The 26,798-nt window shown below is 47.9% G+C and overlaps 1 protein-coding gene across 1 annotated transcript in view; it reads left to right on the top strand.

Moving 5' to 3' along the window:
• Positions 1–11,741: 11,741 nt before the first annotated feature.
• MRPS33 (mitochondrial ribosomal protein S33) overlaps positions 11,742–26,798 on the top strand; it is a 44,007-nt gene continuing 28,950 nt past the window's right edge. Inside the window, exon 1 of the mRNA XM_085651932.1 lies at positions 11,742–11,876. The gene's annotated coding sequence lies outside the window, so the exon portion shown is untranslated. The remainder of the gene's footprint in view (positions 11,877–26,798) is intronic.

Here is a 26,798-nt window from a genome sequence, read left to right as displayed (position 1 = left end):
TCAGCCACACAACGCAGCAGCAATGGACCGACCACCACTGCGTACACTTCGCCATCAACAAACCCAAGGCACCCAAACCAGCCCCACGCCCACCACGAAGGAACTGGAGCAAGGTTACAGACGAGCAACTTAAGTCCACCCTCACCCGAGACAACCAAACCTGGGCACTCGACGCAAACGACGCAGCCAGAGAACTCCACACCTGGATCTCCGACTGTGCAGACGAGCTTGTCCCGCTACGCAACCCCGACAGACAACGCCCCAGGAAAGCGGCGTTCACCACCGCTCTACAAGAAGCCAGACGCACCTGCAGACGCCTGGAGAAGAACAGGAGAAACACCAAGACAACCGAAAACCACACCACCTACAAAGACACCATGACGGACTACCACAACCAGATCAGAGCCACCAAGAGTAACTTCATCCACAACAAAATCCTGGCCAACTCCACCAACTCCAAGGAACTTTTCAGTGTCATTCAAGAATTCACCAACCCACGCAGCGAATCCACAGACATCACCCCATCCCAAAACCTCTGTGAGAAGCTTGGAACCTATTTCCACCTCAAGATCAAAAACCTCTACGACAACTTCATCAACCATCCACCAGGTGCCGCAGACGGTTCCCCGCCCCCCAGAAACACCAGCCAGCCCACCATCTCAAACTAGACACCGATCACGGCCAAAGACACCCCCTCAACCATGAAAAGCATCCACTCAGGGGCCCCCACTGACCCCTGCCCCCCTCACATCTACCACAGAGCCGTGGCTGTCATCGCTCCCGAACTACAACGCACCATCAACACCACCTTCAAAACAGGCACCTTCCCAGACGACTGGTAGCGCGCAGAAGTCAGACCTCTGCTCAAGAAGCCCACAGTTGACCCCACCGACCTCAAGAACTATCGGCCCATCTCGCTCCTCCCCTTTGCAGCCAAAGATGCAGAGAAAACAGTCAACAGGAAACTGACACAATTCATTGAAAAGAACGCCGTCATCGACCCATCCCAATCCGGATTCCGAAGCAACCACAGCACAGAGACCGCCCAATTTGCCAGCACAGATGACATTCGCACCCTCCTGGACCAAGGCCACTCCACAGCCCTCATCCTACTCGACCTATCAGCGGCTTTCGACACCATCTCCCACTGCACACTAGTCGCCAGACTTCACAACGCAGGAATACAAGGAACAGCCCTGGACTGGATCCGATCATTCCTCACCGGAAGCAGCCAAAGGATCAGACTCCCACACTTCCTCTCCGACCCCACGAAAATAACCTGCGGAGTCCCACAGGGTTCATCCCTGAGCCCCACCCTCTTCAAAATCTACATGGCCCCCCTCGCAGCCATCGTCCGACAACACGGCCTCAACATCGTATCCTACGCTGACGTCACCCAGCTCATCCTCTCCCTCACCAAAGACCCCACCACTGCCAAACTCAACTTCCAGAAAGGAATGCAAGACATCGCAGTCTGGATGACCAACAGCTGCCTGAAGCTCAACGCCGAGAAGACAGAAGTCCTCATCCTTGGTACCACCCCTTCCGCATGGGACAGCACTTGGTGGCCGACCGCCCTTGGTAGCCCACCTACCCCCTCAGACCACGCCAAGAACCTCGGCATCGTACTCGACGTATCACTCACCATGAACAGACAGGTCAACGCCGTCACCTCCAGCTGCTTCAACACCCGCTGCAAGACCTTCAAGTGGATCACCCCTGAGTCAAGGAAGACAGTCACCCACGCACTCATCACCAGCAGACTGGACTATGGAAACACACTCTATGCCGGCATCAACAAGTCCCTACTTCGCAAACTCCAGACAATACAGAACACGGCCGCCAGACTCGTCCTTGGCATCCTCCGACATGAACACATCAGTCAACACCTACGAAGTCTCCACTGGCTCCCCGTGGAGAAAAGAGTCAATTTCAAAATCCTCACTCATGCCTACAAATGCCTACACAACAACGGACCCGAATACCTCAACGACAGAATCAACTTCCATGTACCCAAAAGAAACCTCCGATCTTCCAACCTCGCACTGGCCGAAACTTCCGCGCATCCAGAGCCAGAGCAGGCGGAAGATCCTTCTCTCAAATTGCAGCCAAGACCTGGAACGAGCTACCGTCAGACATCAGACGCGCCCCCTCCCTGAACACCTTCAGGAAGACCCTCAAGACCTGGCTCTTCGGCTAAACAGATCTGCGGACCCCCCCGCAGTGCCTTCAGACCCTCACGGGTGAGTAGCGCGCTTACAATTTCCTGGTTGATTGATTGATAGATTAGCTCTACATTTAAACAATTTTATTATAAACCTGTGGGTGATGTTGCTTCTGTGGTTCTAGATAAGCGTTAAACTAGCATAATCCGAAGCCTCCAGTCCTGTAAAAGAATAAAACATTTGCTAGCATTAAAGCCAAAAATGTTCAATTCTATTAAGGACACGGAGGCGGGGATTATCCCGCCCAGGGTACATTTCTTGATAATAACTGTCATGTTTTTACCCACCTGAGACGAATGTTTATCACAGTTAATACGAGTGCTGTTTCTATTTCAGGTTCAGAACAGAAAGGCGAATAAGCGATTGCATTGGACTTCTTGGAAGTCGTGTGGTAAAGTCATCACCTGCGGGGTCTGCAGTTGAGTCGTCTATGTTATTGCTTGTTGTTTTCGACAAGTTCTATTTTTCTTGGACAAAGACAATTAATTCATGGATAATGCTCGTTGGGCAAAGAAAGAGGAAGTGCTCACATGAAGAGCCTCATTTATAGGGCTAGTCTCTATGGTTGTTTAAGTACCGTGGCATTTTGGGATATGTCGTTTTTGTTTAGACGTGAAAAACGTTTTTATTGGCTGCTGTATGTTTCAGTAAAAGAAAGAACAGGCATAATCCTCGCCTCCGTGTCCTTAATAGAATTGAAAATTATTGGTGTGAAAGCTAACACATTTTTTTTTCAACCCTGGTTTGTGCAGAGGAAAATAGTGACTTGTGTATGTTTAGTGCTACAGTCAGTTTGTGACCGAAGGCACTGTGAATATGTAAATCATAATTTTAAACTTGCATTACACACATTAAAAGATAGGCTGCTACAAAATTTGCAAAAAGGTTAGATTTAAAAAAGTTTTTCCAAAATCTACATTTTAGTACTAGACTGTATGTAATGCTTTTTTTATAACTGTTTTTAAAACCACACACTACACACACAGATGGTAACTCCCTTGCAATACCACTCAAATAGTGTTATCAGGAAGCTTCAAGTAATTTTATTAATAAAAACAAATACCTGCTTCCAAGTACACTTTAAATTTGCAGATTGGCCAGTTGCGCACATTTACATTTCTTTCAGGCAAGCAGACCCCGTCAAAGCTTGTTTCTTGCTATCTGTCTTCCCCTCCTTCCGCTTCACAGCACATTTTAGCTGAAGCATTTTAACTGTGGGAATGATCAGTCCAGGATGATTGTCTTTTCACAAAAAAAAGTAGAAGAAACAGTTTTTCCTAAATTAAACAAGCATTGAAAATGCAATAGGTCTCGCCCTCGGTTAAGTTAAAGCAATTCTGTTTGTAAAAAGGTGGCTTTTTAGCTTTGCTTTTATTAGTGTTTTTCAAACTTTCATGTACATAACATGCATATGTATACATATATGTATATGTATGCATGCATTTATATTTGTTTATATAGATATGCAGATGTATCTATATGTGTATATATGTATGTATATATACACGTACATATATATAAATGCATATGCATATATATGCATATATATATATGTGCATGTGTGCGGGTAGAGAGGTAGAGAGTACCTCTCTCTACTTGAGAGGGGTGTAGAGAGGTAGAGAGTAGTAGAGAGAGGTAGAGGTAGCAAGATAGAGGTAGAGAGTAGTAGAGAGAGAGGTAGAGTAGAGAGTGAGTAGTAGAGAGTGAGTAGTAGAGAGTGAGTAGTAGAGTGAGTAGTAGAGTAGTAGAGAGAGTAGCAGAGAGTGAGTAGTAGAGTGAGTAGTAGAGAGTGAGTAGAGAGTGAATAGTAGAGGGTGAGTAGGAGAGAGTGAGTAGTAGGGTGAGTAGTCGAGAGTAGTAGAGTAGTAAGTAGTAGAGAGAGAGTAGTAGAGAGTGAGTAGTAGAGAGTAGTAGAGAGTGAGTAGAGAGAGTAGTAGAGTGAGTAGTAGAGAGAGAGTAGTAGAGAGTAGAGTAGTAGAGCGTGAGTAGTAGAGAGTGAGTAGTAGAGAGTGAGTAGAGAGAGTAGTAGAGAGTGGTAGAGTGAGTAGTAGAGAGAGTAGTAGAGAGTAGTAGAGTGAGTAGTAGAGAGTAGTAGAGAGTGGGTAGTAGAGTGAGTAGTGTAGTAGAGAGTGAGTAGTAAAGTAGTAGTAGAGAGTGAGTAGTAGATAGTAGTAGAGTGAGTAGTAGAGGGTGAGTAGTAGAGAGTGACGAGTAGAGTAGTAGAGAGTGAGTAGTAGATAGCGAGTAGTAGAGTAGAGAGTGAGTAGTAGTGAGTAGTAGAGAGTAGTGGAGAGTTAGTAGAGTAGTAGAGTGAGTAGAGTAGTAGAAAGTGAGCAGTAGATAGTAGAGTGAGTAGTAGAGAGTGAGTAGTAGAGTGAGCAGTATAGTGTAGTGAGTAGTAGAGAGTAGAGATAGTAGAGTAGTAGAGAGTAGTAGTGAGTAGTAGTGTGAGTAGTAGAGTTAGTAGTAGAGTGAGTAGTAGAGAGTGAGTAGTAAACATAATATAAACATTGAAGGACTACCATTAAAAGTGCAAGTTTTCATTATTTTTCTTAATCCAAACGTTTGCGTGTTTGTAACATGCAGGAGATTGGTTTAATTAGAACAGGACATGCACAGAGACATTTTCTAGTCAACCCGGTAGCTCCTGTGACTTTTCTTGGGGAGTTATACTCTTGCAGAGATATTTGCAGGATCACTGGAATGTATTTCACAAAATAAGTGTAACTTTGCAAACGTTATCCACATATCATTAAAAAAAATCGGATACCTATTTCTAAACAAACTTGATAATCATTTATGTATTTTCATTGTGTCACATTTTAAGCTTGGTGCGAGCAGCCATTGATGTGGCAGGAATGGGCCTTCATGCATCTATTTATACATAACTTTTGCTATTGTTCGATTTCAGTGTGAACAGAGTTCTTTCAGCTGCTCGGTGCCAAAGACATATGTAAATATTTGAGCAGATGACAAACAGGGGATGCATCTTTCCACAATGTGCACAATTTGCGTGTTGGAAAAGCAGTAGCTGCGAGCCTGGGCACAATACATAGCACCAGCAAACAAGACCTTTCACTTTCCTCAATTAGCATTTGTTGATTTGGAAATTTAAAAAAGAAAGATCTGGATCAGCTCCTTGTCATCAGAAACATCCAACTCAAATAGTTTTTGTTGGACAAACCAGTGTAATGTGGCTCTTTCACTCAATGATGGTGAACAGGGACTACAACTTCCAGATAGGAAGTCTTTGCACCTTGCCAATCCTTGTAAAACAAGCACGGGGTCTTTACAGGGCGGACAGAAGATGTATACGCGGGGACTGGCTTTACTGGCGGTGGAAAAAAAAGTCCCCAGAGTGTCACGCCACCAGTAAAGCATCCAATCCCCGCGCGCACATTTTTTGTCTTGTTTGTCTCTCCGCGTGCACGCTGGAATCATATGGGTTCCAAAAGGTCCTCTGCATGGCCGAGCAGCGCTGCTTTTCGCCAGGCCAAGACCTAAAAAAGTATGGGCACGTTGTGCACCTCAGATCAGATCAGGTCCACTTCGACCACAGGTTACAATTTAGTGCAAGATATAATTACCATTTTTGGGGGGCAGTTTTATATAGCATGAACACGACCCGAAGGTATTGGAGCGCTTTACATAAGCACCAGTAGCATTACCTCCTCGTCCAGTCTTCCTCGCCACAGTATTCACCAATGAGCCTCCGGCTCCACACAGAACTCCAAGTAACTTAAAAGAGCAGCGCTCTAGTCTCCCCTCCCTCCTCCAACATGGCCCCCAGTGGCTTCAGCCAATCCCATAAAGGGATACAAACCAGCCAGCCCGATCTGTTCTTTTTTTCTGCACTTCTCCGAGTGCTGCGTTGCCTGTGTTGACCGGTGGTGTCCTCAGGTGAGTGGGGCTGGGTTCCTGCTTCAGCGGTCCCGTTATGCCCTTGGGTATTTAGTTTGGGGGTAGTAGTTCGATTAAATGGTGTGTTGTACCTCCTGCTACTGCCTTTGACGCCGCTGGTCCTGCTCTAGCGGACTTTCAGCGGCGTTCGTCTTGTTTGTTTGTTGGCCTGTGTCGTTCGGTGAAACTGACGATCACTAGTGGTCTGCTTCATTTCCCGGCCGCGCGTCCTGCTCAGCGGACGTAGCGCGGCCGGATGCCTTTGATCTGGGGGCCCGAGGCTCCCGGTCTCATTGCTTACCTGCTGTTCCTGGAGCGTTTGCGTGCTGTGGGGGCGGGTGGCTCCCGTGGGCGTTTCTTTCACGGCTTCTTCGTGGTGTGTTCCTTGTTCACCTCTGCCTCGGTCCTCGCTGGCTGGGTATGTGACCATGCGCGAGGCTGTTTCTCCTCCCTTTATGGTTGGTTGGTCCGGTTACGGGTTCTGGCTGGTTTGGTTACCTAGCAACCCCGGGGCCTTTTAAGCCAGGCGTGTTGTCTTCTCCTCTGCCTGTGTTCTCTTCGTGCGTTCACTGGTGTGTTGCTGTCATGGAGTGTGGTGATATTCCTGATTCTGCTCCTGAGGCTTCTGGTTCTGGTGTCCAGATACCGTCTATGGCTGTGTTACAGCAGCTGATCAATTCTGCTGTTGCTGCTGCTCTGCAAAGTCAGACGCCTGTTCCTCCTGCTAAGCGGGCTAAGGTGGAGGTAGCTGCGGCTGCTGATTCTGACGTTGAGGAGGATGTTGATGTCAGAGGTCGTTTTGTGCAGGGTGCCGACCTGAAGGAGGTGCTGGGTCACATTAGAGAGAACTTGGTGTTTCCTACTTCTGTGGTTCCTCTGGATGACGATCTCTTTGCGCAATACCAGCGTCCTGCGCCTGATTCTTTGCCTTTACACTCTTCGGTCTTGAAGGTCCTGGAGAATGAATGGAAAGATGTGGACAGAGGCTCCTTTCCACGCTTTTTGAGTAAGCGATACCCGCTGCAGGACTTTGATGTGAAGTTCCCTTCTTCGGTGAAGGTTGATTCATTGTTGGCCAGCATGGTGTCTCATGGTACTGTGGTGTCTGAGGATTCTTCTCCTGCTGACCCGGTTGACCGTAAAGTGGATGGTGCGGTGAAACGCACTTTTGCGGCTGCTAATTTCTCTATCAGGGCGGCTGCCTATGCATCTTACACTATACAATCCTTGCTGAAGGATTTTCAGTCCCTGTCTGAATTGATGGACCAAGGGGAGGATGTTTCTTCTACCCTGGCGATGATGGAGCAACAGGTTCGGTTGCTTTCGGATGTCTCCTTTGACTCTTTAGGGGCTGCGGCTTCCGCAGCTGGGTCTTCGGTGGCTGTGAGGCGTCAGTTGTGGCTTCGTTCGTGGAAGGCTGATGCTGCGCAGAAAAATCTCCTGATGAAGATTCCTTTTTCTGGGGTTAAACTTTTTGGGTCACTGATGGATGACATGGTTAAGAAAACGGCGGAGGACCGTAAGCTACTGGCTCCTGAGCGAGCGGGTCACTTCCGTTCCTTTGGTTCTCAGAGAGCTTTTGGCCCTTCTCGGAGGGGTCGTGCTGGTCAGCCCTTTCGTGGGAGGGGGCGTGGCCGGGGTGCTCCTTCCTTTGGTAAGACCCGGTTCTCCGGTTCCTCTTCCTCCTCCACTCCTGCACCTAAGTCGTGACTGGATCGCTCCTGGTATGGGTCCGGTTGGGGGTCGCCTCCGTTTCTTCCTGGAGTCTTGGAGACGGTCTGTTTCGGACAAATGGGTGCTGCAGGTGGTTTCAGAGGGTTTGCGGATTGGGTTTATCCTGACTCCCCCAGTCTGTTTCAGGGCTACTCCTTGTCCCAGAGATCCTGTAAGGAGATTGGCGCTTTTGGACGGCGTCGACTCACTGGTGGTCAAGGGTGCGGTGGTTCCTGTTCCCATCGATCAGTTGGGGCTGGGCGTGTATTCCATCCTGTTCCTGGTGTCGAAGCGCACTGGAGATCTTCGCCCTGTGATGGACCTGAAGTGGGTGAATACTTACATCCCTCACGAGAAGTTCAAGATGGTTTCCCTTCCGTTGATCCTTCCTCTGATTTCTCGGGGCGACTTCCTTGCATCGATAGACTTGAGGGATGCTTATCTCCATGTCCCGGTTCATCCGGATTCCCAGAAGTTTCTCCGATTTTGCGTGATGGGTCAGCATTACCAATTCCAGGTACTGCCATTTGGACTCTGCTCTGCTCCCAGGGTCTTTACTAAGGTTCTGGCTCCTCTTATTGGCCTATTGCATGGGGAGGGCATTAGTGTGTTTCCTTATCTGGACGACATTTTAATTTCTGCTTCTTCTCTTCCCAAGGCGGAGTTGCATGTCAAGAGGGTGTGCCATGTCCTGGAACGTCATGGGTTCCTCGTGAATGTCCCGAAGTCCTCCCTGGTTCCTGCACAGGAATTGACTTTCATTGGGGCTCTGTTCAGGACTCAGTTGGGTATGGTGTTCCTTCCTCCTCCCAGGATTCTGTCCCTGATGTCTGCTGTTCGTGCCCTGTTGGTGGGACTGTCTCATCCTGTGAGCCTATGGCTGAGGGTTCAGGGTCTGATGTCGGCGTCATTGTTGACGGTGCCGTGGGCTCGCCTTCACATGTACCCGGTGGTATCGCACATTTTGTCGCATTGGGACCCCTGTTCCCTAGATATGACTGTTTTGATTCCTATGTCGGAAGAGGTTCGGGTGGTCCTGGGTTGGTGGTTGGTCGACGGTCATCTGTCCAGGGGCCGCCCTTTTCTGATTGTTCCCACCCGCGTGGTCACTACCGATGCCAGCCTGCTGGGGTGGGGTGCTACTCTGGGGGATTCAACGACTCAGGGGGTTTGGCCTCAGTCGGTGGTGTCATGTTCCTCCAACTACAAGGAGCTGAAAGCCGTCCTTCTGGGTTTGTTGGATTTCTCGAGTCTGGTTCAGGGTCACCATGTGCAGGTTCGAACGGACAATCAGGTTGTGATGTCCTATATAAACCATCAGGGAGGGTGCAGAGTTCGCTCCCTCAGTTGCCTCGGCCGTCAGATTTGTGGTTGGGCGGAGTTGAATCTGGAGTCCCTGTCTGCCATTTATCTTCCTGGCACGGAGAACACTGTGGCGGATTGTCTGAGCCGGGTGTTTCCCTCCATGGGCTCTTTGTCCCTGACGCCTGTGATTTTCAGGAGGTTGCGACGGATGTTTGGTTGTCCGATTGTCGACCTCTTTGCTTCCCGGGACAATTTCAAGATCCGTTGCTTTTGCACAATTATGCCTTGCCGGGATGCTTGGAGGGTGGATGCCCTGTCGTTCCCTTGGCCGAAGGGTCTCTTGTATGCCTTTCCTCCTGTTCCCCTGATTCCGGCGGTCTTGCAGAAGATCAAGAGGGAGGGATCCTTTGTGCTTCTCATTGCTCCGGGTTGGGTGCGTCGCCCTTGGTATCCCCTGATGTTGGAATTGGCTGTGTCTCCGGGGTGGGCCTTGCCATTCAGTCCTTACCCTCTGTTGGGCCCTCCTCTTCCTCTGCCTGTGTTCCGGTCCTTGGGTCTGCGGGCCTGGCTCTTGAGAGGGATTCGTTGATGCGAACTGGCTGTTCCTTGGCTGTAGCTGGGGTCATTCAGCAGTCCAGGAGACCTTCTACCCTTAAGTCCTATGCTAAACACTGGGATAATTTTGTTTCTTGGTGTCTGGGTCGCGATCTGTCGGTGGCTTCTTTGGATCCGGCTCGCATTTTGGATTTTTTGAATGATGGGTTTGTGCTAGGCTTGGCCATTTCGACTCTTAGGGCTCAGTGGGCTGCGATTCAGGCGTTCCACGTCCTTCCTTTGATTTCTGTTTCACCTTTGGTTGCTAGACTTTTTAAGTCTCTATCTTTCCAACGCCCCCGTCCTATTATGTGTCCTCCACCTTGGGACCTGCCTTTGGTTTTGCGCTCCTTGCAGTTGGCTCCGTTCGAGCCTTTGGAGTCGGTGGAGTTGAAGTTTTTGACACTCAAGGTGGTGTTTCTTGTGGCGATTGCTTCTGCCAGACGTATGGGGGAGCTGGGTGCATTCCTTCGTTCTGCTCCCTTTTTGTTGGTTTTGCCGGACAGGGTGGTGTTGCGCCCTCATCCTACGTTCATTCCTAAAGTGGGTTCTTATTTTCATAGGTCTTCTGAGGTGGTGCTTCCATGTCTTTGTCCTGATCCTTCCTCGGATGAGGAATCCCTGTTGCACCTCTTGGATGTTCGGCGTGCTTTATTGATATATTTATCGCGCACGTCTTCGTTTTGCAAAGTGGACAACTTGTTTGTCAATTATGGTTTGTCACGTCAGGGTCTGAAACCCTCCCTCTCGACGATCAGTCGCTGGATTAAGGAGGCCATTTTGTTGGCATATGCTTCGGTTGCTGAAGTTCCCTCCCTTCCTGTTCAGGGGCGTTCCACCCGCTCTGTTGCTGTGTCTTGGGCCTCCTTCAAAGGGGTGTCCATGGAGGATGTTTGCCGGGCTGCTACTTGGTCTTCACCTCATACATTCATGTCCCATTACCGCCTCCAGGTTGGGGGTGGGGGTTCTGTTTCATTTGCATCTTCTGTGTTGACTGCGGGGATGCCTTGAGGGGTTGTATTTGATTGCTGTACCTCTGTATATTAAATCTAGTTTCACTGCACTTTGCTGTGGTCTTTTCCTTACATGAAGCTGATTGCTTTGGTATCGGCTCATTGGTGAATACTGTGGCGAGGAAGACTGGACGAGGAGGTAATGCCCGGATTACTTACCGGTAATCTTCATTACTCCGAGTCCTAGTCTTCCTCGCCACAGTATAGTTTCCCTTCCCTCCCGGCCCTGGTGGTGGCTTCATGTCTGCGGCTTTGATTATCAGATCGGGCTGGCTGGTTTGTATCCCTTTATGGGATTGGCTGAAGCCACTGGGGGCCATGTTGGAGGAGGGAGGGGAGACTAGAGCGCTGCTCTTTTAAGTTACTTGGAGTTCTGTGTGGAGCCGGAGGCTCATTGGTGAATACTGTGGCGAGGAAGACTAGGACTCGGAGTAATGAAGATTACCGGTAAGTAATCCGGGCATTACAAACAAACACATTCCTTTTTAGAAACGGGGAGATTAACAGAATCACAGGATGTTTGAGCCTCCAGACTCGAACCTGGTTCCCGATCTTCAAAGTCAGCTGCTGTCTTGCAGAGGAGGCATGCGCACTTTATAATCACTGCGGCCCATTTCTAGACTTCGCGCTGCACAAAAGTGTTAAGATACAGAAAATTAATTCATAACAGGGCTGTGACAGCTTTGATATGCTAGAGGTAAATTCATGTCAGAAGCGAACTGACATTGCTTTAGTTCCCACCACGGACGGACCACAAACGACTTTCAATGGCTGCTGAACAGAGGCACATACGGACCCTTCAGCCAATCAACACTTCGGAGTTTTGGGTACGCACATGGATTGGCTGAGGTGCCTTTAGTTTTCCAATCCGGGGTCCCTTTACACGCAGCAAGACCCACTCCCACCAGACAGCATAGCTATCAAACAACGGGAGTGGCTGAGGTTCTCCCAATGATCCAATCCTAGGTCACCTTATAAAATTAGCAGTTCCGCCCACTCCCAGACAACTGGTTACCAGTGCATTGGTTGTTATGCGACCCGGAAGAGCAATAAGTATCCTAAATGACATTTTTTGAAAGGTTAAAAGCGAGCGACTGACTTTGGGCAGAATTCACAGACTGCACGTGTAAGTAGTGGACAGGTGTTCTCCTTAGTCATATGATCCATGGTCAATTCAGATGTTTTGCTTGAACCTTCCATTGCTCACTTAAAGAGTGATGGAGAAAGAGTAATAGAGAGGAAGGCGGCAGCAGAGTTAGAGATACGAGGAGCGAAAGCGAATACCTTACTCCAGGAGTTATAAGGGTTAAATTGTTGGGATATGAATGACTGGAAGCGGAGGGAAGGGAAAAGAGACCGGACTATTAGCGATGTTTTCATAGTATGTGTTTTTTGCTTTACAAGAGGATGCATGCAAGCCTTTCAAAGAGGGGAGATTAATGGGGGCGTAAGAAGATGATAACATTCCCTTAGTCTCTTTGAACCAGGATTTTAATCATGTGTTTGACTTGCTTTCCTTTTGATCAGAAGGGGATTTCATGGAGCAAAGGCGAGTGTGGATGTTCGGACATCACACTATCGGACATTAAACTATTTAGGGGCATATTATCAAGCACGGCGTTAGATAATGGGCTTGATAATATGCCGCAGAGAATTCCCATAGAAGCCCATGTTGACACCAGAAAATGGACTTCGATGGGATTTCTCAAGGGAATATTATCAAGCCCATTATCGCCGCTTTAGCGGCAGTTTTCTACCGCTAAAGCGGCGATAATTTTAATGCCGTTACTTGATAATATGCCCCTTGGTGCTGCAGACAACGTATCACATAAAACCTACAGATTACATTGCACATTTCTAACGGCGAGGAAGTGGCAGGGATTATTAACCTTGCGCTTAAAATCTGTTAAAATTTGTTAGCAAGTCGAGCTGAATGCGTAACGGTTGATTTGCTTCCTTGTTTGCAGTGTACACTTGGCCCTGGTTGTTTGACGTAATCCAGTAAATAACTGACGATTCCTCGATAGCGTCACTTGAGCTCTGAGCAGGAGAAGCAAGCCGAGTAGAACTAAGGGGCATATCTCCAAGGCGGCGCTAGAAAATTATCACCGCTTTTGCGGCTGTTTTTGGCCGAAAAGCGGCGATAATTCTATCGCCTGATTAGCACGGTCATGCTAAAGCGTGAAACCTTGCTTTAGCGCACGAAATCTTAACGCCCACCTTTGCATCTCTAATGAGATGCAAAGTGGGCGTTCCTGACCTAACAGGACAGGAGAAATAGCGACATTTCTCCTATCATCAAGCCCCACGCTATGAGCATAGCGGCAAGAAAAGTAGCGATAACCCCTGTTATCGCTACTTTCCTTACGCCTGCTTCAGGACTGACTTAGCCATGATATCCTATGGAAGGTGGATATCATGGCTAAGTTTGTGGGACCCTATCAACTAGCTAACACCACATTTCATGAGATTATCGCTGGGTTTCCAGCGATAATCTCATGTTAGGCAGTTGGCGCTAGGATTTTTATCGCTTTTGAAATAAGCGTTGCTAATAGCACGCTATCTCAGCGATAAAAATCCACGCTAGCCGGCGATAATTATCCTAGCGCTAAGTGCGCTTAGCGATAATTATCGCCGGTTGTTGCTGATATGCCCCTTGATTGCTTCATGTTGAGCTCAAAAGTTCACCACATTTCCACTGAATTGAAATCAGAAAAATATCGGTTCATATCCTAATGTGTACTAATAAGTTATCGCGGTACAATGTTCTTGCTGGAGTAATTTGCTAGTTCCAAGCACTAATTAATAGCTGTTTTTCGATCGGTGGCATGGTTATGTGGGAGTACGGCGTTGGACTTAAACATATGTCTGTGAGGACCTTGCATAACAACATAGGTTATTTGACTTTAAACATTTAACCCAGAAAACCATTTCTGAGAATATGCCACAAGTGAGTTAAAACAGGTCTGCTGTTAGCAAAAAAGACGTGTGGTGAATTACAAATGAAGGAAGAAGGACCTGTCTATCAACCATCTAATGGTTGGAGTATGCATTTGTGGTCTCTCATCCATAGATGTATCTAAATATGGCACCAGAACATCGAGGAAGAAATAAAATAAGTAATTAGAAGCCTTGCATAGTTAATGCCCAATGAAAACATAACGCCCTCACAAGAGCTGTGCGACACCCTTGCAGATTTCTTCCATTACAAGATCGCAACTATATACAGAAACTTAAAACCCCAACCTACACCTATGGACTTCCTTGACAGGTACTCCGCAACCGACACAAACCTCAGACTGACCACCTGGAACCTTTTCTCCAACCAGGACACTACCACTGTCATGAAATCCTTCCACTCCGGAGTTCCCACAGACCCATGCCTGCACAAATCTTCAATCTCGGGAACCAAAGGATTGGCCAGGAACTCGCCACACTGCTCCAAGCCGCAATCACCCCAGCAACATATCCCAACACCTGGAAACACGCTGAAGTCATACCACTACCCAAAAGACCCTCCGCCGACCCCAGCAAACTTAAAAATTAACGGCCAATATCCCTGCTCCCACTCCCAGCCCAAGTATTGGAAAATATCATCAACAAGCTGTTCATGACATACCTGGAGCAGAACCAGCTGCTCAATGCCTCCCAATCCAGCTTCCGCAGCAATCATAGCATCGAGACCGCTCTGATCACAGCCACTGATATCTGAACCCTTCTCGACCGAGGATGAACCGTTGCTCTGATCCTCCTCGACTTCTCTGCAGCCTTCAACACCATATCCCATCACATGTTGATCGCAAGATTCCACCATATCAGCATCTAAGTGGAGGCTCTCAGATGGATTACCTCCTTCCTCTCTGGAAGAACACAGAGGATCCACCTCCCACCTTTGACCTCCGAGCCCAAAAACATCAGCAACAACCGGCGATAATTATCGCTAAGCGCACTTAGCGCTAGGATAATTATCGCAGGCTAGTGTGCATTTTTATCGCTGAGATAGCGTGCTATTAGCAACGCTTATCTCAACAGCGATAAAAATCCTAGCGCTAACTGCCTAACGTGAGATTATCGCTGGAAACCCAGCGATAATCTCACAAAATGTGGCGTTAGCTTGTTGATAGGGCCCCACAAACGTAGCCATGATATCCACCTTCCATAGGATATCATGGCTAATTCAGTCCTGAAGCAGGCGTAAGGAAAGTAGCGATAACAGGGGTTATCGCTACTTTTCTTGCCGCTATGCTTCATAGCGTGGGGCTTGACGATAGGAGAAATGTCACTTAGCGACATTTCTCCTGTCATGTCGGGTCAGGAACACCCACTTTGCATCTCATTGGAGATGCAAAGCTGGGCGTTCAGATTTCAGGTGCTAATGCAAGGTTTCACGCGTTAGCGTGACCTTGCTAATTAGGCGATAAAATTATTGCCGCTTTTCGGCTGAAAACTGCAGCAAAAGCGGCGATAATTTGCTATCGCCGCCTTGTAAATATGCCCCATGGTCTGTCCAGTCCCCCTAGGCTCATCCCTCTGACCCAGGCTCTTAAACGCATACATAATCCCACCGGCCAACATAGTCCGATCGCACGGTCTCAACATAATCTTCTATGCAGATGACAGCCAACTCATCATCTTACTCACCGATGACCCGACCACCAGCAGGACCATTTTCCACAGAGGCATGATGAGCTTCGCCAACTGGATGAAGAACAAGTGCCTACATCTAAACACTGAAATAACGAAAGTACTGCTCTTCGGCAGCAACTCCTGGTTGTCATACCTAGGACCTGTTCTCAAATCCCCCAACCACGCCAGGAACCTTGGATTCAACATTGACAACAAGCTCACCATAAAACTACAGATCACCGCCGTTTCCACCTCCTTCTTCCTCACTCTGTGCATGCTATGTAGGATCTTCTAGTGGCTACCACTGCACACAAGACACACCATGACCTAGTCCCTCATCACCAGCCGGCTGGACTAAGGCAACACTCTCTAGGTAAGAATTCCCACACACCTCCTGCAAAGACTTCAAACCATACAAAACATGACAGCCAGACTCATCCTCGACCTCCCCGCAACAAAACCACATTACACCCCATGTCCTGCACTCTACTGGCTCCCCGTACAGTAAAGCTGCAAGTTCCATCTGCTGACCCACGCACACAAAGCTCTACACCACCATGAACCTGCCTACCTTAACCACTGCCTGAACTTCCACCAACCGGCTAGAAGACTACGCTTTGCCTCCCTATCACTGCCCCGTACTGCCGCATTTACAGAAGCAGAAATGAAGCTCCTTCTCCCACATCTCAGCAAAGTCCTAGAACAGCCTCTCCACGCAACTCTGAACCGTCACCTCCCTTCCGGAGTTCAGAAGGGCCCTCAAGACCTGGATGTTCGAATGAGCCCCTAGGACCTGCAAGCACCTGGATACCCTATCCGGTGATTAGTCGCGCTTTGAAAATCGTGGTTGATTGATTGAAGGCATGGCGAATCATAGACTTTTGATCAGCAGACTGGTAGGGTTTGGAAATGCTGGAGGATTTGTGATTTGGCATATAGGACTGGACTTACCACAAGAGGGAACCTGTAGGCTGAACTGCGTTTACTCTGAATTTCTTCTATTGAGACAGTCGAATAGTTTGATTTAGATCTGCAGTTCATAGGTTTATGGTTGAGAGGTAGACAGCTTGGCTTAGTATATCTGCAAGCACCCATGTAAAGCTCTAGGAGCAGTTTCTTCTTGTACTGGAGCAAGTGGAGGAACTTTAATTCCGGCAAAATGTGAGCCTCTGTTTTCAAACCGAGCAGCAAACAAACAGAAGTGAATGGTCATGGACATTTTTAGTGATCACTTTTGAGACTGATATAAATGTCATTGCAGTAATCCAAACAAGTCTTGGCAAGGAATTTTGACACACGTAGTTGCAGGGCCATTTGTAGCAGGCTTAGGTGATGGAATTGGTGACTTATTTACAGCGTTTTCTTTGCGGGCTGGAAAAGCACTCAAACAATCTATTCCTCATGCCAGGTTTTAGACTATCTACTGGGAAAAGGGAATAGAGCCTAGTGATTCATGCAAAATCATAGTCATATGCGCACCCTTTACAGGGTGTATAATCCAAATTTGTTTTCTCGCCATTTTAGCAGTCGCAGTTTTTCTGCATCCATTGATTAACACGTGAACGGCCATTGCAAGTTTTCAGAAAGTTCCCAACTTGAGGGCATATTTACAAGGGCTTTATCTCCGCTTTTATGACTTACAAAGCCAAAAAAGCGGAGATAAAACCAGCGCCCTATTTACAAGAGGGTCCTAACATGCATAATCGCATGTTAGCACCTTTTTTCCCAACGCCTCACTTTGCATCTCCAATGAGATGCAAAGTGGGTGTTACTGGGCATACCCAAGATGGACTACCTTGCTGATGTTTACATCGCGATATTTACAAGGCAGCCCACATGATTTTAGCACACATTAGATTTCGGCGAAAACTGCCATTTTCGCAAAAACCTAACGTCTGCTAAAATCCTGACAGCCATCCCTAACATAGGGGGTGGATTATGCTGATACGACCCTGTGGGTCGTATCAGCAAGGTTATCGCCCTTTTTCAGGGAACATCGCTGGAAAACCAGCGATGTTCCCTGCAAAAGGGCGATAACCTCGCTATCTCTGACATTTTTATCGCCCTGGAATAACGCGTTGTTAATAACTCGCTACCAGGGCGAAAAATACCAGGGATAGCCTGCGATAATATAATTGTCGCTAAGCACGGCCAGCGATAATTATCGCTGGCCGTTGTTAATATGACCCTTGGTCTTTTGGCTTCAGATGGTACAGTATTTTCTGTGATGGCGAGTCTTGTGGGTGACCAGCATATTGGTGAGTGCATTCATGTATGTTTTTAATAGAGTTGGCGACGGAGCCAGACCTTGAGGTAGCCCACACATGAATTTGATGCTCTGGAGAGGAATTGATCCTGTTTGATAGTAGTTGTGGTGCTTTTCAGGAATCAAGTAAGCCATTCTGTTGAGGAGGCCATTATGGTCAATGTGATATATAGCAGCGGAGAGAGCAAATACTGGGATTGTCCTGCTCACGGATGTTGAGTAATTCTTCCCTGATATTTAATAGCATGGTGTCCCTGCCCCAAAGGGTTCAAACACTGACTGAAAGCCACCTAATCGTCTGTTTGACTGGCTTAGAGGAGAGGTGGTAGAGTGTTTCTAATGCTTTTAAAGCACCATGGGGCATATTAACAAGGAACAGGGAAAATTAACGCTAAAGGCGCTTGGTGTTAATTTTTTTAACGCCCGCTCTCGCTGGATAATATCGCCTGGTTAACGCTAACCGCCTAGGCGATAAAAATCCAGCTATAGCGGCTTTTTGGGAGGTTATCGCTGGTGATGCAGCAATAAAACTACAAGGATAGGGATATCCTTGTTGATAGCCCATAGTGGACTTAGCCATGTAATCCACCTCCCATTGGATTACATGGCTAACTCTGAAAATGAGCAGACGTAAAAAAGCAGTGTTAACCGTGGTTAGCGCTGCTTGTTTTGTCTCTAACAGGGTTAGCATGAACCTTGATAATAGGAGAAATGTCTCCTGTTATTTTGCTCTGGAACGCCCACTTTGCATCTCATAAGAGATGCAAAGGGAAGCGTAGTGAAAAAGGGTGCTAACATGCAATTTTGCATGTTAGCACCCTGTTGTTGATGGGGCGATATTTTTATCTTCGCTTCTTTGGCTTTTAAAGCCAAAAAAGCAGAGATAAAGCTCTTGTTAATATGCCCCCATGTAGGCTCATATATACATCACTAGGCTGGAACCTGACGGTATCTCTGATCGACATTGGCAACCTCGATGTTTTTTACCTGGATTTAGGACATGAGAGGCATTCCGAGGGTTAAATGAAGTGTGTTCCTGGGGTTGTTGTAACTGTATTGAACTTCCTTAAATATTTATCAAGATGGATAAGCCACCATGTTCTGCCAGTATTGTATCACTGAACCATATTGATGAGTTACTGTGATCCCTGTGCTGCAGGAGATAGAAGATATTGCTCCACCCTGCTGTACTTTGTTGAGATCATTTGGTGCACCACAAAGTTGCAGGCATATTTAATTTAAGACAGCGAGAGTCAAGCAACAGCATTGAGCCCAGTAGTATGTGCATTTTCACCTTGGGCTTTGAAGTTTCACATTTTCATTTTTGGCTGGTGTCTCGTGTTACCCTTTCTCCCTTTGCCTTGCGCGCATCATTGGGGGCACACTTCTGCAAGCTCACTTTCCTCCTCAGTCAACGGGTTGCCAAGTCGTTCATGCTGCACAGTATCCCATGTTGTGCTTTTATCTCGCACAAGAGAATGTTTGAATGCAGCATTTTTGGGTACTTTAATGAGACGTCCATGCTCCTTGCTGTAGGAAATGGGGAAGATGCTAAAACCGCTCCAGAGTTTGTCTGCATGGAGATCTTGTGCCAGGCCTTGGTGATACTTTATCAAGTGCCGCTACCTCACTTTTACAAAGCACATACTTGCCTTGTACTGTAGTTGAGTGATGTCAAAGGGGATTTACATCAGTAAATATAACACAACTGCAGCTCATTTGCTGATATGTTGATGGCCTGTGGTTAAAGCGCAGTTCAGCAGGAAGTTGTTTCACGAAATGGTGGTTAAGAAATATAATTTGCCCTGCCTCATTAAAATAAGGTAGAGAGTGGACGCTCAATATTTGCATTTGGATGCGATCAGTGACTGTTATCGTCCAGTGGGCTTCTGTTAGCCTTTGTATCCTGAGTGCGTTTGAATGCGTTTGTTTGGAAATTAATAAAAATATATGTATTACAAAAAAAAAAAGAGGACGCTCAACAGTGTGGAGGAAGACGAAAGAGGAAGTAATGCAGCGTCGGTGCGGTTAAGGGGAAAGCACCGTGGAAATGCACGGGCAGAGTGAAGTTGGTGTGGGCATTTCAGAATTATGTTCATTTTAACGAGTGAGCAAGATGCGGGTGAATCATTTGGTAGAAATCCCTTCCTTTTTGATAAGAGTGGCATGGGACAGTGGGAGATAAACACGCATGGGGCCAACCTACGAGGGCAACTTCAAATTGAAAACTAAAGTGCTTGTAGGTGGCCTAAAATACTAACTCCAGGAAGCTTTCACAATTGTGCAGGGTTTCTAAGAGTGATGAATTGTAAGAGCATCACAGACGAATTTGGGGGCTTATCAGCAACACCCGGCGATAATTATCGCTCAGCACTCTTAGCATGAGGATAATTATCGCCGGGTAACGTGGATTTTTATCGCTGAGATAGCGTGCTATTAGCAACGCTTATCTCCTCGGCGATAAAAATCCTCACGCTAACTGCCTAACGTGAGATTATCGCTGGAAACCCAGCGATCATCTCACGCAATGTGGTGTTAGCTTGCTGATAGGGACTCACAAACTTAGCCATGATATCCACCTTCCATAGGATATCATGGCTAAGTCAGTCCTAAAGCAGGCGTAAGGAAAGTAGCGATAACAGGGGTTATAGCTACTTTTCCTGACGCTATGCTTCATAGCGTGGGGCTTGATGATAGGAGAAATGTCACTTAGCGACATTTCTCCTGTCATGTTAGGTCAGGAACGCCCACTTAGCATCTCATTAGAGATGCAAAGCTGAGCGTTAAGAATCCTAACGCTAAAGCAAGGTTTCACGGGTTAGCGTGGCCTTGCTAATTAGGCGATAAAATTATCGCCGCTTTTCGGCCGCAAAAGCGGCGATAATTTTTTATCGCCTGCTTGTAAATATGCCCCTTGGTGAGGTGAATATAGCAATCTAAAATGGTAGAAAATATGATAGTTAAGTTTAAAAAGGAGCAATGTATGAGAAATGGATAACCGTGTAAAGTGGTTGCAGTAGGAGAATATTTTTTATGTGCGGAAACACAGCCAGGCATCTTGCTAGCTATGAACCTTGCAAGGGTGACTTTCATAAGGGTGGGATAAAAGTGCACTGTAAACTGCCACAATATGGGCAGGAGGAGGGTGAGGATTTAGAGGAGTATTCAAGAGGTAATGCCATGAATTAAGTAAAAATGTGTTTAAAGTGAGAATAGCAGTAGGTGAAAGAGTGTACTCAATATTATCAGTGGAAGATTGATGCAGTGGCAGTGCTTAATTTGAACCGGAGGTTTCCGGTGCTTGGCACCCGCACTTAATTCACAACACTTGTGTTGTGATAGTCTGCCACAAGGTGGTGGTGTCTGGCTAATTTAGAGATGACCACAAGAACATTAATTATTAATTCAATATACATTAAAACAGCCTATTACCTGCCGCCCAAGCTTTTCTTATAGCTTGGGGGCCTGAAATAGTCCGAATTGTCACCCTAATATGTGTGTGATGGTTAGTAATATTACGAATTGTCACACTTGCATGAGTGTGATGGTTATTAGTTGCGTTGTTACTGTCATTGGCAGCATGGCAGGGGCAATGTGTGGTGCTTGCTGCAGTGGCCTTCTGAGAGAGCCTTTCGGAACAATTTTTTTTGTGGTAGCTGAAGGTTTGTTTAATGGTGATTTTTAGGGAAGTGTTAATACTTGTGCTGAATTATTGTGAAGTCTTTCTTATGAACCTGGGGCTGTCTGTGGTTGCTGTAGTACATCCCATGTGGGTACTGAACTTTATCACTTATGGGCCCTATCATCAGTTTTCATGCTGTATAATTGGTCACTAACTTAAACCTTACTGTAGGTGGGCAGAGGAATTTGTTTAGAAACTCCGATACAGCATGATGAAGTAAATGATATATCAGTTTCCACTGAGTGCTGTATCCTTTAAAAAGCTAATAAATGTTGCATTCTTTTTCTTTATATTTGTTTGTAAAGCAGTCAAACCAAAAGTTATGTCTCAGAGTATTAAGCAAGGGCAAGAAAAGAGAACTGGGCCTTGTATTACAGAAAGGGTGCAGTGTATGTGGCCCCTTCCTTATGTAATACCATAATTGCCAGGTGAGCAAAAAGCTGACGCATATGCTTGCAGTTACACTCCCGGAGCACCATTGTATTTGGTTCCAGGCAGGCAAACAGATTAGCTAAATATAAAATATGATTAAAAAAACCGGACGGTTCTTACGTCTTCTTGGATTGAGAAATGGGCCTACATTTTGTGAAAGATGCTGGATATTACATTTCTCATACCACTGGCTCTGTGATTACTGTTATCTGGGACTTGGTTTGGGTTTGCTCTGGGATCTTGGGGACCACTTTCGACATCATTTTTGCAAGAGCTTTCCTCATGCAGAGGAGATGGGGGTTTTGCAAGTGATCCAGTTGTGGGGATTGTTGACCAGTATGGGACTGTAGATTGGACTGAGAGAGCTTAGCATCTGTTCCCATTGTCACCGGAGCCTGCTTCAAACAGTAAACCTGGATTTCACTGGTGGCGGGGGTACCCTGCAAGGGATTTGTTCCATTCACCAAGTACAACAGATTTCCAAAGTGGGACAGTGGGAGAAGGCAAGATGGCGGCTGAGTGAGAGATCTCGGGAGCACACCTTCGCATTGCTCCATCACTTTGCCCGGGGATCCGTGGATCCGCGCTGATGTCGGGCGCTGACTAAGATGCGTCCTGGCCCCGTAATTTGGTCGTGCTATCAAGAAAAAGTGCGGGGGCTGACTGTAAGACGTGAAGCTAGACTGTCGGCGAGAGTGAGCTGCTGCTCACGCTGGGAAGCAGTCGCTCGGCTACTGCTGTCAGCGGTATCCGTCTGGAGGAATCCCGTCAGACGTCAGCTGGAAGCGGAATTGCCTAGCAACGTAGACGCTACTGTGGTGCTTCGGAAGGACAAAGTAATGGCGATGGCAGCGCGAGGAGCTCGTAGCAAGACGCGCTCAACAGTCCCGGCGAATACTTCCGTGGTACGGCAGGACCCCGATCCAAAAGCGGACTAAGGAGTAAAGAAGCACGGTCAAGGCAAGGGTAAGAATGGCAAGAACAATAAAATTAATAATGGGAAGAACTGTAATTCTCGCACAGAAGCAGCATATCGGCCGGTGGAGCAGCAAAGAATCAGCCTGCAATTACTAGTCTGTTTTCCAAGAAGGACACGAGTAGAGAGGGGGGGCAAAAGAATAAGCAACCCAAGGAGGGCACTAATATTGCTAATACCGATGGTAATTCTGATAAAGTCGGGGAAACCCAGGCTCAGGAAGATGTGGTGGATAATAGGCGGGCCTCATGGGGGTTTAATAATGAGACTACGGTGCTGACTATGGCTGATTCTCCCATAACTATCCAGCAAGAGAACGCGGGTCGTAAAGAAAATAAACAGGTTTCTTCACAGCCTTCCCTTCTTGCTAATGAAAATCTGGAGAAAGATGTTCGTATCAGACAGGAAGTTAAGAAGGTACCATATATAGCGACAGATGTGGAGCAAGAAAGCCTCGCAGAAGCTACAGAGTTGGTCTATTTATCTCCCGATCCCATGGAAAAAAAATTCTCATTGAATGAGGAGTCTGCAGACTCTGATCCTATTGAATCGCAAATTGGTAGTAGTGACGATGGGTGCGCGGATACTTCCACAAGTAACTATAGTCAACAGGGAGGCAGAAAGGCTCTCAGGAAATCCAAGAGACTTTCAGAAGGGAAAAAGAAAACCCGCATGCAGGACGGAATGGAGGAAGTGGGCGAATTTAGGTGGGATTATTCAGATACAAACCACAATCCCTGGTAGGCTTACATGGAATAACAAACATGGTTAAGAGAACTCTAGGGGGTATGGAGGTTTCTAGAGACCCTGAACCGCCCCTCGAACCTACATTAGCCATGATCCTGCAATCATTAAATACGTTTCAAAATGAGGTCAAAACAGAAAGTAGTCATGCCCGGGTGGCTACAAAAAAACTGGAAGGGTCGGTACGAAAAATTGGGAAGACCTGTACTGAAATAGCGGAAAGAATGAGCATGGTGGAAAATCGGACGGAAATACTGGAAACTACCGTCGATACAAAGTGTATGCGACAAGTGGAGGGAAGAGGGGCCAATATGAGAACAGTAACATCAGTACTGGGCAAGTGTGGTGTATAATGAGGGAGATTACTTCTGTTAAGCACGGACCATTTGAACAAATATAATTATGCCCAAATTGAAAATTGTTACTCTTAATATTTGTGGTCTTAACGTTAGTAAGAAAAGACAGAGTTGCGGCAGGATTACAGTTGATCGGAGCCAATATCATATGTCTACAAGAGACACATGTTGAGGAACCACAACAATATCTGCTGAAAACATTAGGATATCGACTGATCATAGCCTCTACACAGGAGGTGCGTGCGAGAGGTGTAGCAATTCTGGCAAAAGGGGAGATCTCCAATTTACACGCACATCAGCTGATAAATTCGGTCGTTGCGCTATCACGGAGTGTCACTATGATTCCGGGGAAAGTAAAATGACTTTTTGTACTATCTATGGAAATATTAGCGACGATCCAAATGTGCTGTCATGCGTGGCTAACGAATTATCCCATTGGCCTCTCCCATTAATTGTGTGTGGGGATCTAATATACATCTACAGGGGGAGTGGCTCTCAGATCCAAGTATTCCAGGCATTGAAAAATATGTGTGTGTTGCATGGCCTAATTGATGGTTGGCATTTAGGGCATCCTGGGGACCCGGGATTCGCGTATTACTCATACCCACACTCCCGGCTTGTGCCAGGGAAAGCTGCTGGTATGGACTGTATTCCAACAGAAGTATATGTTAAATTTTCTGCGCAACTAAAAGAAACAATGCAGGAATTGTTTATTCATATTTTTGAGGGAGGAAGGCCACCAGCTTCATGGTCATCTGCCAAAATTGTAGTTTAAAAAAAATAAAAAATAAAGATCCTCTAGAACCCGGGTCTTATCGCCCTATTACATTGATAAATGGAGATTCCAGAATTTACTCTGAACTATTATCAAGCCGATTAGCACCGATCATCCACAAGATTGTATCGAAACGTCAGCATGGGCTCATTCCCGGGAGATCTACAATTGATCACGTCCAAAGGGTAATTTCTCTTTGATTTTACTAAGGTGACAGGAGACCCTATGGCGCTTAATCTACTTGATGCCGAAAAAGCCTTTGATAGGGTCTCCTGGGAATACCTTTGGGCCACAATGTCACATAGCGGGATTAACAAGAGATTTATTAAAGCAATACAAATGCTTTATGTGGAACCTATCGCTAGGGTATTAATAAATGGGGTATTATCGAGGGGCGTGGCCAACCGGGCAGCGAAATGGCCGCTCTGTGAGGGAGCTCCGCCGGCTGCACGCATTAATCCTTCCTTAATCCTGACCTACCCACACACGGCGTCCAGATTAGCAGTCCGGAGGGCGCCGTGGAACACAGGGCATCATCGATTCAAATCTGGTGGCTGCCGAGGACCGGGGGGCAGAGCTGTGATCCTGGACGCCCTGCCCGCGCAGATCCTGACGTGGGAGCCCGCCGCCGTGGCGGACGGGCGTAGCTACGCGAGTCCGAAGCTGTGCAGGCCGGAGGCGGAGCGGGAAGCTGTGGACACCGGGCAGTGTGGCGTGACCTGGAGTGTGCCGGGGTCGCTGACACGGATGCGTCTGGAGGTCTGGCCGCTGGTCCTGGCCTGCTGAGCTGGGGGTTGCACTGGCGGGGCTGCCTGCCCCGAGCTGAGGGAGAGAAGACCTGGACGACGTGGACGCCATCTTGTCTGTATTGAGGGAATCAGACGCGAGGCTGGCCGTAGCTGTGGGCTGACCGGGCTGGACTGCAGGTGGTCCCGCGCTCCCTTACACACACCGCTGCGGAGGTCGGCGATCGCTGGAGGTGAGCCTGCAAGGTAGGCGGTAGCTGGGGGGGCCGCTGAGCGCGCGCTGCAGCCCAGGATCTGATTAGTAAAGAGGGCTGCGCGGTGCTGGCGCGTCTCCGCTGGCCGTTGCCTATCCCTGAGCTGCGGAGTGTACGTGGCCTGTGGGGGGCCTGGTGGCCGCTTTGCCCATGCTGGGAGCTCCTGAGCTGGGAAGGTCCGACTGAGGCTCGAGTTGGAGGCGTTATTGGTGCGCCTAAGAACACTGGGGCTGGCTCTCCGTGGCGGTGGGGCTGTGTCCTGAAGACGCCCGGCCTGATCAGAGGCGGTGTGGAGTCACTCCTAGCCCAATCCTGTGAGTGGTGGTGAGCACTAGTGGATCGTGTGCTGATCGGACTGAAGTCAAAGAGGTGGATGGGCGGAGCGCGCCGGTCACGTTAATACATTGCAGGCTGCCGGACAGTGGACGAAGTTGTGGGATTGCGGAGCCAGGGCGCAGCTGAGAAGTGGCGACGATAACCCTGTAGGCCTTGGCGAGCGAAGCCGGGGCGGCGTTGGGGCTCTGCGGGCTGGAGCAGATACGGAGGCTCGGGATGGACAGCCGCTTAGATAATTGATCCTGCGATACCTCGTGGTGGTGCATCTGTGGCGGCTTGGCTGGCGGTCGGGACCTGCCCGGGCCGGCGCTGCTCTGTGGACCAGCCCTCCTGGTCTGTTCCGGTGCCGCCTGTGGCTTTGTGCTGTGACCCTGCTGGCCTGGTGGCTGTGAGGTGGGGGCCGTGCGGAGTGGTGGTGAGACCCCCGGGGTCGCAACCGGACCCTTGACAACGCCGATTGGATACGGGCATATCTGGCTGTATTTGAGGCGACCTCCTCCTGCGTGTCCGGGTCTGGCCCATCGTCATGGGGGGGAAAAACGAGGCGAAGCAGTCTCGGCTCACTTTTGATCACAAGCGCCAGGCTAAACAACAGGCGGTGGACCTGGAGACGGCAGAGTCTTCCTCGCAGGGGACGGGGCCGGAGGGCAAATACCGGGCGCTGATGCTGGAGGTCCGATCGAGCCTCAAGAGCATTGATGCCAAGCTGGACGTCATGGCCTCCCAGTTGGAGTCTGTCAAGCAGCAGGTGGACTCGCATGAATCTAAGCTGGATAGACTTGAGACCGAACACACCGAATGTTGCGAGTTCAGACACGAAACTAAGAAACACCTTACTTCCGTGGAAAAAGAACT

Source organism: Triturus cristatus, chromosome 4_1, assembly GCF_964204655.1.
Source record: "Triturus cristatus chromosome 4_1, aTriCri1.1, whole genome shotgun sequence".
Taxonomy (NCBI): Eukaryota; Metazoa; Chordata; class Amphibia; order Caudata; family Salamandridae; genus Triturus; species Triturus cristatus.
The sequence above is the reverse complement of the archived record's forward strand: the minus strand, read 5'-3'. Positions and strand labels throughout refer to the sequence as shown.